The sequence below is a fragment of the Camarhynchus parvulus genome, chromosome 14 (genome assembly GCF_901933205.1).
Source record: "Camarhynchus parvulus chromosome 14, STF_HiC, whole genome shotgun sequence".
Lineage (NCBI taxonomy): Eukaryota > Metazoa > Chordata > Aves > Passeriformes > Thraupidae > Camarhynchus > Camarhynchus parvulus.
Window position 1 is genome coordinate 9,004,961 of NC_044584.1, and position 14,626 is coordinate 9,019,586.

At 39.4% G+C, this 14,626-nt stretch overlaps 1 protein-coding gene across 1 annotated transcript in view; it reads right to left on the reverse strand.

The window, feature by feature from the left end:
* The window catches only part of GPR146 (G protein-coupled receptor 146), a 46,191-nt gene extending 33,203 nt beyond the window's left edge, over nucleotides 1–12,988 (reverse strand). The window contains exon 1 of the mRNA XM_030957973.1: nucleotides 12,410–12,988. The gene's annotated coding sequence lies outside the window, so the exon portion shown is untranslated. The remainder of the gene's footprint in view (nucleotides 1–12,409) is intronic.
* Between the last annotated feature and the right edge of the window lie 1,638 nt (nucleotides 12,989–14,626).

Consider the following 14,626-nt stretch of genomic DNA (forward strand, 5'->3'; position numbering starts at 1 on the left):
GGGGTGAATCAGAGCAGAAAGAACAAACTGTATGAGAGATACCATTCCAGATGAAGAAATTAAAATTATTACATTGTGTCATCCACATTGTAAGAACAGTATGGATGAAGTCTGACTTCTTTAGTGATTTTCTCCCCCTATATTAGCCCACAAGTCCTTCAGTAACCAGAAATATACAGGTTTGTGATGACTTGGTATAATGAATCTGATGCTGAGAAAGAGAGTTGTGTTCAAAGATTTTTGTTTCCCCCTTGCTTCTTAAAGTAGAAAAATGCTAATGTTTCCTTTCTTTTCTGAATTTCCAGACTGGAACCGAATTTGATAATACTGTTCCCAGGGTAAAGTACCCTTCACAGATCTTCTTTGTAGAGCTTATGAACTCTTTTGTTTGATTTCTTGCAGTTTTTGGGCACAGCACAGTAAGTTTAGTGTTGGTATCTGCATTAGATTTGGCATTTCAGAAACGTTCCAGTTTAAAGGTTCTGTTGTGACTCAGTGCTGAAGGTGCAGTGAGTCGGCAGCTCTGGAGAGACTCATTTGTTGCTGGTGCCATATGTTATCTTTGATCAGGAAACCATTTGAACCGAGATGCCTTCGGAAAATAACATGAGAAAATATGGAAGTCCAGACCTTACCAGACAGTTTTGCTGCAAGGGAGGATCCAGTTGTGGTTTTGCCTACAAACACTTTTTATTTATTGAGTTACAGTTCTTAATTACTCACAATTGGGAGGGATTTCATGTCAGCCATGTAAGCTCGATGAGCATTCAAAACTGAATTAGCATTATGAGCTTTCCATGTATATTTAGTTCTTCCCCCTCCTCAATTCACCTCACTCAAAGGCTGAGGAGAAGGGAATGTGACTGAAGGTCACTTTCTTCAGTAGACCAAAATGCAAAGCCTAAGCCAGTGATCCAGCTGGCATCTTAACACTAGAAGCTCCTTAAATGATCCAGGCATCAGAGAAAATTCTGGCATCAAACCAGGCAGGTGGGACACCCAGTGCTCCAAAACTAACGAGTACTGCTTGTAGTGACAGACACGGGCAAGCAAAGTGCTCCATCATGTGCCAGGAGCAGTGTTCCTGTCTCTAACCCTGGAGATCTTCCCACCCAAAGTGGTACCTGCCCTGCTCAGTGGCCCTTAAATAACCAACCAACTGCAGAAGCCAGTGGACACACGTGTGTGTAACCCAGAGTGTCCCCATGAGCACTGCAAGAATTTTACAGCTTTGTCAGACACCTCTCCACCTAAGAGTTTCCAGAAGAACTGGTGGGAGTGCAGCTAACACCTTCACCCATCATTCTTCCTGAAGGATGATGCTATATCCAATGCTTGTTCAGGCAAAGACTCCCTAATCTTATTGTAATAGGTTCTAATTATTCACTTCTGCAAGATCCCTGCTTGGGAGTCACCACAAGCCAGATACACTCTGTGAGTGATTATCCTAAGAAGTTCTTAATTACTGTGGAGTTTCTCCAGCTCTTTAAAATGTATTGCCTGTACTGATACCATAAATCCATTTTCCTCTCCACTTGCTGTGGAGCCCTTTGTACCCTGGGTTCTGTGTTAATGAAGGCCCAGAAGTGCTGCTGTGGCCCATCCCTCATGCTGCTGGTTGTCATCTACAGCTGAGCCATGGGGACACGGCTACAAAAGTCACTGACCCAGCAGGTCAGGTATTATATGGCCTAGTTTTTAAAATTCTGACTATCATTGTGGAGAAAGAGCCACAAAAATGCTATGGAATTGTCTGTCTTTGTAGTGGATTCTGTGGCTTCCTATTTGCAACATTTGTTGCGAATAAATTTTTGCACTTTGGCCAAAACAAGACTGTTTTTATGACTTTACTTCAAAATGTGTTGAAAGCTTATGTTGCTGTGTTATTTATTGTACAGCACTTAAATAACTTTATATACTGAACATATGCTAAAGCAGAATTCACAAATGGCATCCCCTCAGTGTAACTTCAGAATTTCAGAGAACCTGCAGTTGGTGTCCTACTGCAACCACATAACTTTGCAAGGAAGACAAAAATTCTAAATTTTACAAGTTTTGGGACAGAATTAGAAAAATTATAAATATTTGAAATTGTGACAGTACCAGGAACATTAAGCCTAATTTGACTGAAATCCAAATTTTAGTCTAAGAAACTAAATGGAAAGTAATGGAAGATACAAGGCTTTTACTAGGGATGAAGGATTTCAGAAGCCTTTAGAGGTCTGTATGCTCTGTTATATGGGTTATGTTTCTGACACCTCCCAGTGTGGATCTAAGTAGTTTTTTATTTAAAAAGGAAAGATATTCAGGCAGTTTGGCAGTAGATCTACTTTCTGAATAGATAAAAATGCCTAAAAAACTCTTGACAGTTGCTTGTAAGAGGAGCTGTATTAGATATTTTTCTCCTTTTATTTCTGGTAAATTTATTGGCTGAACAGCTTAGGAGGTGTTTCAGGCTAATTATCCATTTTCAAGCAATAACTGTCTCTCAAGTCTTTTGATCATGTGCCAGTTTTAAACTGAAAACAAACCTTGATATGACTGCACTTTTCACTTCTTTAGACTTTGTCTTTTGTAGTTAGTCAGAATTTTTGTATAGATTTTCATATGTGTGCTCCTATTGTCAAATGTGTGTTCCTTTTACCTCAATGACACAGACATCCTAAACCAGCTCTGCTTACTTAAGTGGTAAAGGAAGAGTGTTCTGCCATATCAGTTCTTACAGCATGTATGTCTTTTCCTGTTAAAGCACTCCTACTCCTAAAACATTTCCCATTATCACTGGTGTCCTGACAGCAGTAATCTCTGAGGAGGTCTAATCTGAGATCAGATTAAAAAAAAAAACCCTAAAAATTCCTAAAATCCTGTGAGCTCAATCTAACTTTTGTTCTATGGTGACCAAAGGGTAAAAGAAACCCTTTAAAATAAATTTGTTCTCTTTCTAAATAGATAACTAGCCAAATGCATTTCAAGTATTTGTTCAACTGATCAAATATTGCTTTAGGTTTAGAAAACAAATTAACCAAATGTTTGAAGAATTAGACATTTTGTACCTGAACAATTCTCTGTGTCATTACTTCTGCACTGATGACCCTAAGTACTGTGGTCAAAATGAAAGACCCTTTCCATGAAAATAACGTTTAATTTTATTTTTTTCAGTTTTTCATGAAACAACTAAACTGTGAAAATTCACACTCTTTATTTTATCCTTAAGAGAGTCACACCAGTGTGTCAAATTTAAGTCCTTACTTCTTGTGTAGATACACTGATGGGCTGAAGTACATATATATATGTATATACATATATTTGGCAGAAACATAACTTGATAGTTGAACATTAGTTTGAATTTGGAATAAACATTAGTTTGAATTGGAGATAAACACGTTTCTATGTGTGTGGGTTCAGAAAGCAGAACAGTCTGCCCTGACACTAAATAAACACAGTTCCCAGGTGGAAATTCTCAATTAAGATGTCGATTAACTTCTAACTCAATGGCTGTGCTTTAAGATCCTGGCAGTGTTTGAATCACTGGTATTAGATACCATTCTTCTTTCTGCTCTGGAAGTAGAAGCTGTGAATTCCTTTTTCACACTGTTAGGGTAAGATTTTCTACTAATTAGCTAATAACAGGAGTGGGCTCAGAGACACATAGGCACGTCAAAGACATTTTTGCATGCTACCTATGATAAAGAGTTTTAAATAGACCAAATTAAAGTTTTGGCAGTAAGACATCAAAATCTCAGTTGATTCTTACAACTCCTCTGTTCTGTTGGTAGTGTCTCCTATCAGTGTCTGCCCATTGTGAGCTTACAGACTTGGATGATTATTGGATGTTCTGTTTACAGAATTGTGAGGCTTTTCTAAAGGTTCCTAGAGCTTAATTCCTAACAGGCCACTTAGTTTTGAGTCATTGCTGAACTGAATGTTGTGATGCAAGTCCAAAAGGAAAAGCAAAGGGAAGGACAGGGGATGGTAACACTTGCTGTTCTTGAGCTGCCTTGACCACATCTTGTAATATGTTTTTATTTGTACAGTATATGAAGATAACCTGTTTTCTTTATTATATTAGGTATTTTAATGAAGTTATGGGTATGAGTTATTTTTAGATGGCAGCATTTATTTGTTTAATTAGCTAAATGATACAAGTGAAATTTCATTTTGAACTCAGTCATCATCTGTTAAACTTCTGGAACAGTTCAATGACTGACTGCTACCATTACCCACTCCAGAATGAGCAAGGAAACCCATGAATTTTTGCCACAGAAGACTTGTTTCTGATGGGTAGGCAGTGAGTGAAGGGGATTTTCCTGCTCATTTGACACTGCAGGAAGCAAACCAGCATCTTCTCACTGGAGTTGTACCTTGAAATGGCTGCAAAACCTTGACAGCTCCAGTGGAATCTGGCTGTGCCTCAGAGTTTCTGATGGGCAGGTAACCAGAGTCTGTGCTGGACAGGGAAACACTGCAGGTCAGGAGTCACAGCTCCAGCAGCCAGAAACATCAGCCAGAGGAGAAACTCACTGAACCAGCAGCCCAACTGAGAGGATGGAGAACTGAGGGGAACTTCCCTCTCATACAAATGCTCTCAGCATTGTGGAAATGTGAGTCCTGTACACTGTAAGACATTTATTAATTGCTATTTTGGTTGTCTGTTGTAATTTTTTTAATTTCCTTGCTTGCATCTGCAATAAATCAAAATTATATTTTTTAATAATATGAAACACCTGAGTTCAGGCCCTTGGAAGCAAAAATTATGCTTTCTGCCTTTACTAGACCTCTACCATAATTCTGAAATTAGAGGGAAATAATTGAAAGCCCATGCATGATGATACTAAAGAGCAACAAATACCAAATGATCTGAGGTAATTTGAGAGTTGACAAGCTGCAGTTCATCACCCCAGTATGTAAAAGGCAGGATACACATAGCAACATTACGTATTTTACACTTTCACATTTATTTTAAGGAATGGTGTCTTCAGCCAGAGGGTGCAAAAAAATGGGATCCCACAAGCTGCACCTCCACTTGCTTCCACCTTTGTGTCACCTCCTCCTTTTGCTGGCAGAAATGTTCACAGTGAATCAAATTAACAAACTGATTTGGTAATAAAGTAACCTCTGCGAGGGGACAGAGAGGTAATTTTCACCCAAATGGGTTTACAAAACTCTGCAAACACTTGTGCCAAGGAAGAGGTGGGAGATGGGGAGTATGTCTTTTGGCAGCAGTACTGACTTACGCAGGTTTAAATTGTTCCTAAAACTATTACCTGAGATTTATATTCATAAGTGTAAAGCTTTCTTTAGAGCCTAAACAGCAGCACTTGGTTGTGTAATCTTTCACTGTGAGCAGAATATGCTCCATCTAATTTATAAGCACATTGTTTGTTCCACTGCAGTCACTATGTGGCTCTATCTCTTCCATTAAGTCAATAATCTCTATTCCATATAATGTGGGTATTCTAGTGTAAGGCAGGCAAGGAAGAAATCAGATCTCTGTGTAATGACATTAAGCTTTTAGGTTACAGACGGAGTAAGGGACTCACAGCTGCTTAACATATGCCCTCTGCCTGAACTCGCTTTATCACTTGGTATCTGACTGCTCTCAACATATAAAAAGTTGCTGTGATTGATAGTTGGTTATACAGTATTTGTCAGGGTGAACTGAATCATTATGTGTACAGATTCAGGAATACAGAAAAATAAAGCTGAAAGAAGAACAACAAAAACTCTTGACATCTTTCCCGTTCATTAAGCTTTCCTAAGGCAACTGTTTTTGTTTGCAGGAGTTAGTGGTTGCTGGTTTTTCTAACTAGCAATTGCTGAGTGATTTAGAGTACATCTCTGCTCTTTTGTTTGGATTTCATTTGCAAAACCATTTAGAGTTATAAAACTGTCAGCTTAAGAACATTCTATATATTTTGCCAGTGAGGGCCTCCTGTATGCAGAGTTTATGCATTTCTCTCCATTTTGGGTGCTGTTTGAATTCTCAGTATATATCACTGTTGTTCTTTTTCTGGTTGTTCAAATAATCCCCACTGCCTTCTTTAGAGCAGCAGGAATCCTTGAAGTAATTATGAAATTGCACCTCAGATCAGATATTTCTAACCACAACATCTCACCCTTGGCCAAACCTAGCCCAGCAGTGCAGTAATAAAATATTCTGCTGATGCTTAAAAACACTTGAAATTTAGAAACCCTGACTGCAACTAGAATTGAATCATGTACCTAAACATTAGAAAGCATAGACCAGAACTGTTAATTATGTTAATTACAGTAGTTAAACCACGGTGTGGTACCTTTCTAAACTCTCAGATGCCCTAAAATAACTACAAGCCAGTTGAAAAATGTTATGCACACTTTTATTACCTACTTCTTGGAGCTTTGCACTCTGTTTCTCTCTTGCAGAATTCCTTTGGTGGCTAAGCTCAGCTTTCCATTGTGTGGAAGCGGTAAGGCCCAGGTCTATCATCATTCTGTACAACCTCAATCTCTCCTGGCCTTGCTGCTGCCCCTGTTTCATGCATTTTGTGTATTTATTTCAGATTTGCTATTCCTATAGTTCGTAAGGCATGGCAGACTTAAGTCATCAAGTACTTAAATTATATAAATGGGGCTGTGACAACTTTCTGTAACTTGGAAGTTGGAATCTGTCATGAATTTTCACCACTTACTGTTCCTGGATGCTTCGTTGGTCACGAACAGTGGGAGATAAGCCAGCGCTTCAAAACCGCTTTGGAATTTTTGGAGTCAAAAGTTTTTAAGGTTCAATGACAGATTTTATGAAAGCCTTAAATAACTGAAGAGTTCACTCAGTGAATCTGGAAGAATCTGTGCAGGAAGTACAATGTTTTGTCTTTGCTATCTTAATAGAAAAACAGGTTCTGATTTTCCTGGCTTCCCTAACTTTTCCAGAGATCCCTGCTGTCCTTGACTTCACATTTCAGTAACCATGCTTCCTGCATCCCTGGCAGGAGATCTTATCTCCATTTTCCACCTTATGACCTTCCAGTACAATTTTAGCTCCCAGTATTGCAAGGGAAAGTATTATTTTTTAAAGAAAGTTTAAAAAAATAAAAGATAAGGAAATTTCTTTGTGAAACTTGATTTTTTTTTCTTCTTTGGAGACTGCAATTTTACTTAACATGTTTTAGGAAACATATTGACTTTTACTTCAGTCTTCAAAAGAGAAGTATCATATCTGCTTGCTTATTTCACATTCACAATAATGGAATGTTTCTCATTAAGGCAGAATATTTTCATTTTAATTTCAGTTTAATTTTTCTGTTTCAAAGTATATTTTATTGTTTGCAATTACAAAAAGAAATACAAAGCTTTTCTGTTGCCATTCAACAATTAATGATGACATCTTGGCTTTTTTCCAGACTACTTAATTTTTTTAAATTTTGTTTTGAAGATCAGGATTTCCCTTGAGATGGACCTTCCATTTGCTGTTACTCTCTCTCTCTCTTCCTTTGCTCTCCTTTTTAAAAGGAGATAAACTACTTCATAAACTACTTCACTTCCAAAGCTCTGCAGTCTAATCCCACTGTAGCCATTATCCCTATGCACTATGGAAATGTTGACTCTTGGTTCAGTAACAACTCAAACATTTACCTTTGACCATCTGCGTTCTCTAATGGCCATCTCCAGTGCTGTACTGCCCTGTGTGCCATGAAGAAGTTCCTTGTTGTTCCTATCTTAAAACTTTCTTTTGATCCCTGGAAAATTACATGATAACAGAACAGGTATGTGATAAACTTAATCCTCCCATTGCTGAGTCCAGGCTTTCTTGTATTTCACATCTTAGTCCATCTGTAATTTTCCACTCTGTTTCGTACTTAACTTTAAAATTACATGGGCAGCTGTTGCTTCCTGTTGTATTTATGCTTGGTTTATCAAAGATGTAAAATATAAGTTCAGCAGGTAAAGCCTGGCTTTAAAACTATCATGAATTGTAAATTCTGTCCATGTAAATTCTAGTACTTATTTTATTAGTATGCTTAAGTTACTTCTTATTGAAATGCAAATTAATACAATTTGATTTTAGGATAATTTTCTAGATGCCTTCATTCCAAAATAAGCAAACACTACCAACACCTTGTTTTGTGCTGCTTTTACAATGATGCTTTTCAGTGGGGTCTGCTGGAATACAAACAGGTTTTATGGAGCATTTTTACTAAACAGTCAACAGGTTTTAATTTAGCTTCTTAAATCATAATTGTTTTTCAATTTTCTGCTCTGCCTCACAAACGCATAATGAAGGCACACCTGATGCTATAAAAACCAGATGTCATTTCAGTATTTTCAGCTGTGTGATAAATTTGGGGAGCTTAAAAGTTGTTATCACAGATGTATAGTTAGCAGAGAGCTCACAAGAACAGAAAGCATGTAGAGCGTTGCTAAATAAATAGGATTTTGGAATGGGTTGCACTTCATTTTCAAAGACTTTCAAAATTATGGATGGAATTTTCTTAAGGAACTTTCAGGAGACCATTTTAGACTTACAAACAAATTCAAATTCTTTCTCCCTACCAGTCATGTGAAGTACCATTTGCACTTGCTCATGGGGATATGAAGAGCAGCACGCAGACCTGAAGGAAAGTTCGGTTGTGTAATTCATGCCAGCTCCTAAAAACATTCCTCCTTTACCATTCTCCTTGAGAAAGAGCTTCTTAAAATAGGACGTTCAGTGGCAACTGAACTGTGCTTGAAACACAGTTTTATAGTACTTGTTGCTTTAAACATTTTCAAATTCTGCATGCAAGTGTTCAAAGGTCTCTTAGTGGAAATTATATATATTTAGAAAAAGGATCATTTCACACAAATTAATTGTCACAATCTCAGTCATCCGTCTCTGGTTATCACTAGGCAGGAAGTCAAATGCAAAAATCAGTAATGCCCATCGCATTTCCTTATTTTGTTTAAGGTGTCTCTCTTTTCTCAACCAAACTGAGGGTCCAGATCTCTGTCTCCCAAACCATTTAGCTGATTTTAAAGTAAACCAAGAGGAAAGACCTGTGCTGAGGTTGTTAATCCCTTATGCTCGGGATGAAGGTGCAGGAAAGTTGAGAGGCTGCTCATGTTCCAAGTGCTGCTGTGGGTGTCTATTTTAGGGTGACTGAATCATGAAATGATCACATTCTGCTAAAGAAATGAATCCTGCCCACTCCATTTTCCTGAGTGTCTTCTCCTGGGTCTTGTTCATCACAAATTGAAAGTTGCATGTTCCTGCCTACGTGTGCATGTGCAGCTGAGTGTCTATAAACGCAGGTATGGATGAAACACATTCTGGAATATTTTGCTTGGTTTTGAAGAAGATCTTGGTATAACTGACTAAAACTGGTGCTGGTTTTTATTAAGAAATTAAGGAAAAAAAGTTCCATAGGTCTGTGAGAATATGGAGAATATGGAGGGTTTGAGAGTAGTGTGTATGTCCCAGGACATTCATTCCCTGTATCTATACATCCTGTTAACTCTGCAGCTGAAGACAGTGGCAACTTGTTGAGGTATGAAGTTTTTTATGGGTTTTGTTGACCTTTTTTTTAACAAAAAATGTCTTCCTAAGTCAAATACAAGGATTCCTGCTTGAATTGTAGGGCAAACCACCTTTCCTATGGATCAATAACCATTTATTTTCTATTTAATATTTAATATTTAATATTTAATCTTCAGCTTCGCTAGTCTTTCCCATAAATGGCAAAAATGTACCTTCTCCAGCTGTATGTTAATTATGTGCCATTTTTAAGTCAGAATGGGTACATTACAGAGAAGCTGTCAATTTGAGACTGAGCAAACTAAATATACTCAGCTGAGTGAATCCAGCACTGTGAACATGAACCACTGGTATAAATAGGAAAGGAGACACCTTGAAGCTTTACCATAATCAAGAAGTGTCAGATCATGTTCATTTGAAAGGGATGTCAACACTTTTTTTCCCCCCAGAGCAGGCATGAATATTGTTTCACTGAACACAGGCTGTCCAGGTGTTCAACAGACTCTCGTGTTTGCACCTTTAATGCTGAATTTCAGCGTTTTTTGAATGGCCATTCAGCTTGTTTTTTATAATCCCAGATCTTTTCCTTCGTAAAGACTTAAATGGGAGATATTAAAACAAAGTGTTTGTCCTTACACCTTTAAAATACTTCCATCTACTTTTCTGACTGTTTCAAAACCTTACAAACTGTTTTCAAACAGCTCTTTTACCAACAAGCATTGCTGTAAGGACAATTGCCATGAGCTATTAGGAACTCTTGATTATGATGAAGATGTGTTTCATTGTTGAGGATAAAGTACTCCCGTGTATGTGGGACCTCCAAGACTGGTAGAAACATGAGTAATTGGTTCCCAATAGTTCTTTTCTTTTGTGCAAAGCGACATGGGATTCTTCCAGAGGTAGAGTCTGAAGGATAGGTCACTGTGCACAAAATCAGCTTTAATAACATTGACAGGCCTGAAAAACCCTGATATGACTGCTAGAATATCTGTATTTGATCATAACTTCTGATAGAGAAAATACATTTCTTTCTATGTTGTGTGTTTGAAAATAAGATATTCCATTAACAGTGGTCACTCATGCCACTTGGCTTCTGAAAAATGCATCACTATGAACAAAAATATCCCACACTTTAAAGGTAATATTTCTATTTTTGCTGAGGGAGTAATGGGGAGGAATATCACTTGAGCTTGAGAATGTCAGTACAAGCGGTACGTGTTGTGTAAGTCCCACCTAAGCTTTCCTTGTCTGAAATGTTAAATAAAGACTTTAATGAGTTCCTCTGCATAAGGATAAATTTAGCTCCAAGAGCAGCGCAAAGCAGACTTGTTGATTGGTGTGGGAATGATTGCTGTGATTCCTGAGCTATGAAGGTGCTGTCATTTCGGCAAAGGATCTGTGCAGGGGAGGCAAAACAGAATTGACTCTGCAAAATGAATTGTGGGTCTGTGGGTATGCCCAGAACTTCATGTAGGATCCTATTCTATTAAGAATCATAACTTTGCTTTTTTGTTGTAAATGATTGTTCTTTAATTACACCTTCAGCTATAATTTTGCGATCCTTTTCTGTGAAAAGTTGAAAACTGGATTAATAAATTAGTCTAGAAACTTCTTACTATTTAAATACTGCCTCAGCTATTTTTGTAGCTTTATTAGAACAGCTCATGCTTCAACTTATGGCATTTACTTTTGGTCATGGGGGTGTTCTCCGGGTCATTCTTTAAGTGGGTGAGTCATCTATTTCTGTGAGATGTGCAAATAACAAAATGACCCTTTAGAAGTGTGTGTTTTCCAAGGAAAGAGCAACACGGCACCTGCAGATGCACATCTGCACTTGCTGTACTAAATTCCTTCATTCTGTCTGCTGGTACTGAGCTGGAGTCTTTTCTCTCTACCTTCAGACTTTGTGCCCTACAGGCTGTGGATAAAAAGGTTCTGAAACATTAAAGTGGAAGTGGAGGCATCCAGTCCCTCTCCAGCAGTGAGCATGTGTGTTGCTGTCAACATCTCATGATGACCAGCGTGAGAGGGACAAGCACTGTTGCTCTTGCTCCACAGGCACCTATTTATTATCTGTCCCAGTGAATTCCTGCCTCTGCTGGAGAAGAGATGGAGCTGTCATTATTTTTGCTTGCCTTGTGGAAGGCAGGCTTTGATTTCACTCTCTGTGTCTCACTGAGGTCTACGTAAATCATCTGAAGTTGGCCAAAAAGTTGAGAAGAATGTTGTAATCTACAGCTGTTATCTGTGCCTTCCCCATTTTTATTTGGGATAAAGCCTGTTTGCATTAGGGTAACGGCAAATACACACGTGCTGCATAAACCTGTGTTGGTCGTTCCTAAACAACGTGCCAGAAATCCCCCTTGGCTGTGTTAACAACTAATTGCCAAGTTCTTTTTGACAAAACAATCAGCCTAGCCCCCCGTGCATGCACGCTGCTGCGAGTCGCGGTGCAGAGCAGCACATGGAACTCGGTGCAAGTATGTTCTGTATGTGGCTGCTATGGTGATTAAAATACATAAATAAAATAGATAAATATGGACCATATTAGAAATCCATTAGTGGCGCTCTCTCAGATCACAGGCAGCTCCAGCGTGCGGGGTCAGCCGTGTTCCCCTGCTCCGAGCGAGCCCGCGTGGAGCGGCAGCTCCTGGGGGAGCTGCACTTACGCAATGGCCCTGTCCTACCTTGTCAGCTCGCAAATTCAACACAAAACGGGTAAACAAAGGGCTTTTGTGCACGGTTTATAGTTCAGTGAGGATTAGTGGCCTGACACGGTTCTCAGACGGGACAAGCTTAGCGTTAAGTCGCCCGAGGTTAACGAGGGCGGACGTGGGGCAGACTGTGCAGGCTGGAGCACAAGGGTCTCTGGGCTTTCGGACGCGGGACGGGGGATTGTCAAAAGCAGGTTCTGCTTACCTGGGTTGGTGTGTCTGTCACGTGTTCCCAGCGTTCCAGGTGCCTCAGGATGTGGATGATCTCAGGCACTTGCTCTCAGTCCGTCCCGCAGCTCCAGAGGTCCCCTCCGCCGGCTTGGACATCCTACCCTGTTCGTGGGCTCCGGCTGGATCAGATTCCTGCTTTGCTTTCCCCTCTCACCTTTTAGCATTCTCTGACCGTAAAATCCATCCCTTTCCTGAAATGCAGAACGATGCACTTGTCCAATGAAGTTTTTCCAGGCGGGATTCAAATTCCGAACAAGCCTTTCATTTCCTCCGCGCTGGGGGGAGAGCGAAGGCAGGGAGGCGAAGGAAAGCGCTCGCTTCCTTTAAATCCCCACCAGCGTCTTCCCAGCGCTGGAAGCGAAGTAGCTTGTCATGGTGATCTTCGGAGTTTAACTTTAGAGGGGGAGGGAGAAAGTGGAAAGCAAACTGAATGCTGTAGTGGAGATTTCTCTCTTCCCCCACTGGGCCCCTTGCCGACTGTTTTTATTGATTTCAATCACTGGAGGCTCGCTGGCTCTCAGAAGAAACACTGTGTAATGTGTTCTTTCCTGGCTTTCATTAAAGAAACTCAATGCAGTGCGGTCACGCTGCCGAGCTCGCCTGGCAACCTGCCTACACCCTGTGGTACCTCTTTCATTGGAGGAGATCGAGCTCGTGGTTTGGGGTTGGTTTATTTATTTTTTTTCTAATTCTCCAGCAAGGATTTCAAAACAGCCTCTGCTCTGCTTCTACCTCCTCTCACAGCCCAAAGCCTTTTTAAGCCTCAGAAGAAATTGTCAGCACCACTAAAGGGGGCGACTTTGGTGGCAATGAAAGCGCCGAGTGCTGCGACAGTCTCGTGCTCCTTCTATTAAAATTCCTCTGCGTTTCTGGGGAGGGGTTAAAAGGGCTGTGTGTAAGCCACAGGAATGTGGATACAAATGATTTCCGAGGAGGTTCTTTTTTTTTTTTTTTTTTTTCAGTTCCATGTTCTCCTGATTGCTTAACACGGTTTAATTAAGAGTAGGGGAGTAAGCAAAATCCTTCAGCAAATATGTGAAAATTCCTGGCCACACTGTAGCTGCAAATGAAGCAAAACTGCATTCCCCGAGTCTGCAGTTGTGGTGATGTCTGAAGTATTTCTGTTGTACTCGGGGCTGTGATACTGGTGGAGAAAAATGAGAAATACAATACGGTCCTAATTTATGCCTCAGAACTTAATCTGCCAGAGCGCAGGAGTATGTACTTTATAGGAGTAACAGTCTATAAAGTGGAATTCAACAAGCTGCATTCTTTAAGTTGTGTATTCTGTGTGCCTGTAAATGCTTTCATGTAATTTAGTAAATTGTTCAATTTCTTCTTATTCAGCAGTTGCTAATGATAACACTTTATGTGCTCTTCACAATTGGCTGTAAATCTGAGACATGCAAAGATCACACAGTTGTAAATTAAACCAGGTTTCAAGCTCATCAAGGTGCATCTATTCTAAATTACAGCTGCAAGTTTAGGGTGCTACCTGATCACTTGTGTTCCTGAGATACTGTAGCTGTATACACAAGGAGGCTTTTTTAAAAAAAAACAAAATCCCAACATTTACATGACCACAAAAAGAATCCTTTCCTGGAACAGAAAGATAAAAAGGCTGTTCTTACTTCAATCTGGTTTCCTGCAGAACTTGTTTGAGGCTTCTCTGCCTGGGTTGAATCTACAGAAAGCTTTCCTAACCAACTTAATATAAATTACTGCCAGTGTTTTTGTTGTGATGAGTTGAGAGTCTACAAACACCTTGCTTTTACCAAAAATGTTAAAATTTTCTTTGAGCAGTATATAATTTGTAAAAGGTCTTCCTCTGTAAGTGCTACAGACATTGTATAAAGAGTACTTCTACATGTTGCTTTTCATTTAAAATTTGCTTTCTGCATGATAATGAAATTTCAAATGCCCTCTCTGATCATACTTCTTTTCTTGGAATGCTAAATAGTAGAAAATAATTATTTAAATTGAGTATGGCCTTGAACTGTTTTATGCTAATTCTCTAGTTGTAGTTGTAGCACAACTCTTTGGGCAGCCTTGGATAGTAAATAATTTGTCAATCTTTCTTTTATGAACCTTTTGTCTAAGGGTCTGCCAGCCTTCTCTGTGGGTTTTGATCTGTGTTTATAGATTCCACTTTTTGTTTTTAGGCTGGCAGATGGCCAGTTATTTATCTGGG